The sequence below is a fragment of the Trichosurus vulpecula genome, chromosome 2, assembly GCF_011100635.1.
Source record: "Trichosurus vulpecula isolate mTriVul1 chromosome 2, mTriVul1.pri, whole genome shotgun sequence".
NCBI lineage: Eukaryota > Metazoa > Chordata > Mammalia > Diprotodontia > Phalangeridae > Trichosurus > Trichosurus vulpecula.
The window spans coordinates 146822278-146827231 of record NC_050574.1 but is presented as its reverse complement, the minus strand read 5'-3'; positions in this window follow the sequence as shown (position 1 = coordinate 146827231).

Here is a 4954-nt window from a genome sequence, read left to right as displayed (position 1 = left end):
ATTTTCCTTGAAGAAATGAAAACACCGCTTCAAATTCCAACTCTGGAAAAAAACTGCAGTGCACAGACTCTTCAGTTAAAAGTTTTTGGAAGATGTACAACACAAATAGAAGCCAACACCCCAATTCTTTAGTTCCTATATTTAAAACACCGCTCATTTTAAAAACATAGGCACCTGATTTGGTGTTCAGGAATAACTATGGGAAGTATGAAGTAGGTGATATATTAGAGTTTAACGGATCTATTTAAGAAATGTTACAGGATTCTTCTCCTACCCCACAAATAATTCAGAGTGACCAAACTACTAAGTGAACAGAAGATAATTCATCAGCATTTAAATCCACATCTAGAAGAGCATAATAAGATTAATCCTATTTGACATTCTAAAAGAGATCATTTAGAACACCTAGAACTTTAATATAGGATTTTGCTCTCTTTAGGTCATTTTAAAGTATGCTATGCAATTATAGTATAGATAAAAGCTATTTTATTATAAATTCAAAGCTTTCCAATAATAACCAAAAAATTAAAATACTTAGGACAGAACTTCCTCCTAGTATCTATATGTCATAAGTGTGCCTTTCTTGCATTTAGGGAAAAAACATTTCTCTGATAAACTGCATTAGTGGAAATTAGTAGTTTCATAATGAAACCAAAAAAAAAATGGTCTTCTGTAAATGGAAGAAATTCCAATTCAGCAGTGAATTTGTTTAGATGGTCTCCAAGGTCCCTTCCTACTCTGAGATTCTGTGATTTTGTGAAATCTCTTAAGCTTTATAGGCCTAGGTTTATTTGTAAAATAAGGAGGTAGATATTAATGACTTCTAAGGTATCTGATCTCTAAATTCCATGATCGTAAAATCACAATAGAAGCAGGTAAGTTTCATCCACCATACACAGAGTAAAGATAGTTAGTTAATTTGATCAACCTTGGCATCTAAAGTATATAATCTTGAATGCATTTTTAATTTCAATCCATTTACATTGATATTGACCACATAAATTCCATTTTTTCCTATGTAGGGGAATATAAGTCCATGTCAGAACTATGCATCATCATTGATTCAACAAATTATAATTGTTTTTAAGCAAATTACTTTGAACTCCATTTCATCTACCTATATCTAACAGCTCATATTTATATAGCTTTTTACAGTGTATGCCTATTGCACAGAAGACTATATCTATAAACACTTTCTAGATTATCACTAGGACAATTCACCAAAGCAGGAACATTATTCAATGGGAAAAATGTGTTAATGGTCCTAGAAATCATTTTGTTACCATCTACACCGTAGAAATAATTCCTATAGGTAAGCTGACCAGGCATAAATCTCTCTGAGTATGCTTGAGGTGCACTTTTCTAAGAATAGCTGTCCACGTGGACAATAACAGCTCATCTTGGAGAACTGGGCAGCTGAGCTCAAACTGGCTTCAACTCCAAAATTAGTCATAGACAGAAACAGATGGCCTAGGGAAACAACACAGAGGCAAATTCCACAGAGTTAATTGTCAAGTGAAGCATTTTAGGTGAAAAAAATACAGTAAGGAGGTTACAAAAAAATTCATGAAATCATATCTGAAAAGTTTATATTGAACATTTTATTCTTAAGTATTTTATTGAATGTATATATGCACTTCTTTAATTAATACTTTAACATTTTAATATATGAATGTACAAAAGTACAGATTTCTGTCCATTCATGCTTCCTCATTTCTGAGTAACTCTTATTCCTGTCTTCCCATAAATCCTTGTCAGAAGGTAAGCACAATGTTCTGACAGTGTTCCTATAGGTCTCTTAATATTATTTGAGTTCTAGGGTGGCAAATGGTGTATTATTATTTTAGGGACAACCCATGGATCTCCACACCACAAAAATTCAAAATATAGGAAAAATAATTTTTTATTGCACATTGTCAGTCTCAAGGTAGAAGGATAATGTGTCATGTGATTAAGGAAATAAATTTAATCCTGACCTAATTGTGGAAATGCATCATCATTGCCTGTTGACATTCCAAATCTGAATGTAGCACTATTGCATATGTAGTTTTAAAAGTATAGATATTTATATAATCGTGGCCTATACCACTTCCTTTCCTTCCTTTTTAAATGTACTGTTATAGGGAAGCAATGGAAATGATTTGTCAGTATAGAAACTTTCAAGCAAATATTGATCTTAAGAGTAAAAATGCAATCTGAATACCTAGATCAGTAAACATGACCTACTGACTTGTATAATTTCCCTCATTTCCCCTTGATATTTTAAATTTTAAAGGAAAGGGAGGAAAATATACACAATCAACCAGGTCCTAGTCCACTGCCACTTTCAGAAACTCTCATTTAGCTTTTCAATTTGTTCTCCCATTTACTTCAGATTTATACCTTATCTACTGTCACACAGTAATCAATAGTAGAGTTCATTGAATATGAAGCCAACATTTTAGTCAGCAATTTCCCAATCCTTTGAAAAAAATAATAAATTCAACAAATGTTAAGTACCTCCAGTATGCAAGGTACCAATGCTAGGTATTGAGAATAAGAAGATTTTTTAAAAAATATGCAATCTCTACCCTCATGCAAGGGGATAGCATGTACATGGAAAAAAGTATGCTACCAGGCAGAATTTGAAAGAGAGAGAGTAAAGAATCACAAAATTTCAGAGTTAGAAGGGACTTCAGGGGATATGTAGTTCAGCCAAGACTTGAACAAAGAATCCTCTCTATAATACACCTGACAAGTGTCAGACCTTTTGTCTGGGAAACTGACAACATTCTCTCTAAGAAAACTTAAGGAGGAAAAGAATATTTTGACGTGAAGTACTTAAGGAAGACTTCATGGAGGAGACACCCATGCTTTAAAGACTGCTTTTCAGCTTCAAGTGAGGCAAGACTACTTTTAAATTAATCCTGAGAGACAAATGAAAGAGCTACAGCAGCCCTGTCTCCCACCCAGCCATGGCAGCTGTGAATACCCTGCTACCTCTGCTGCTTTGTGTTTATTCTTTCTTGATCTTAGGCAAATGTGTATTCTGAGATAGAAAGGTCCAAGCAAACTTGGGAGTTTGGGAAATCCAGAGGTTGCCATGGAACTGACTAAGGAGACAGCAGTGGTCACTAGCACAGTAATGGCCGATGGCAATGGAAGTATCTGCAGTGAGATAATCACCAAACTTTTAAGAGCAGGATCCCTTAAGAAGTGCTGCCTAAAGATTCAACAGATACATAGACCTAGGGAGTACCACTGTCCAGCCAGCAGGGACTTTTACCTAAGAAGAACTTTGTGAGGATGCCAGTTCCTCACAGTTCCAGGACTCATAAGTCTCCTTTCCACCCACCTATATTGTCTACGGGTGTGCCTCACTAGGTTTGTACTTTAAGGTTGAGCTCACTCTACCCCAGAGAGCTTCTGTGTGCAAGGGAAGAGTGGGCCTACATTTTTAGGGAGGTACCTACATTTTGAGAACTCTTCTTGTTATACTTTTTTAGAAAAATCTATTTTTTAAAAGCTAATCATCTGCTCATTTGTTAATAGGAAACCCTCAGGCAAGGGCTCAGGAACAAAATTACTAAAACCACAACCCTCTAGAATTGCCCCCTAGGACTCTGGGAGTGAAAGTTAAATGTCTTCTAGTAATTCCAATCCTGAAAACGCTAGTGCCCAGTTGGGAGAGTGGCCCCAGAAAAAGGTGCTAAACCCTTCTATACAAAATATGTCTCCTACTTATTTTTTCTACTTTTTCTTATTCACCTTAACATTCCTGCTCCCTCAGTTGGCAGCTACCTAAACAACTTGTGAGCCACCAAGGCTAAATTTTAGTAAGCTGTGCTGCTAACAAAAGCAGCCTAAAACAGGAGAATGACTACCATCATAGTTCCAAGGCACCCTTGACTATAGGAGAATAGGTTTAGTTGTCCTCTGGTAATCTCTCTCTAAAAATTAAAATAGAATAGAGGTAGGAAGTTTCTTCTGTTTGGTAACCTACTGTATAGATTTACCCTACCCACTGAAGAGCTACCTGTATTTAATCAGTCTTTGTTATGATTGACTTACAGTATAATTACACCCTCTAAGTCCTTTCCAACAATCAATCAATCATTGATCAATAAACCAGCATTTATTTAGCACCTACTCTATTCCAGGCACTATTTTAGGTGCTGGGGATCCAAATACAGTGAATGAAAAAATCCCTACTCCTAAAGAGTTTATATTCTATCAGAGGAGATCACAAAGACATATGTTTGTGTGTGTACACATATACATACACATATATGAGAAAAAACAAAAAAGGAATAAATATAAGTAAGTCAAACAAGATAGTTTGAAAGGGAGAGTATTAGCAGTTTAGGGGATCAAGAAAGTCTTCACGTAGGATGGAGTGCTTGAGTTGTGTCTTGAAGAAAGAGAAAAATTCTATGAACTGGAGGTGAGAGAGAAGAAGTGCATTACAGACATAGAGGGTGGTAGGCATAAAGGCATGGAACCAGGAGATGGAATGTCATATGTGAGGAACAGAGGAAAGGCCACTTTGGCTGGATCACTGAGTAAGGTAGGAGGAGTAATGGACAATGAAGATGGAAAGATAGCTTGAGGCAAGATTGTACTGGTCTTTAAAAATTAAAAAATGAGTTTATATTTGATTTTGGTGGCAACAGAAAGTTATTATATATAAATTAAGCAGAAGAGTAACACAGCTAGATCTGAACATAATGAAAATCACTTGAGCAACAATATGGAGAATTCACTAATGGTGGGAAACACTAGAAGCAGAAAGAGCAATTAAGAGGCCACTAAAGTAATCTAGGAAAGAGGCAGGGGTATGCTCCTAACTGTTTAACAATCAGTTGTCTAAAAAAAGAGTATGCACGGCATACTTCTAAATTTAATCTGCATTATTTACATTTTCTCCATTATTTTCTTAAGTGCAGACAATTAACAGAACAATAAACCAACCCCC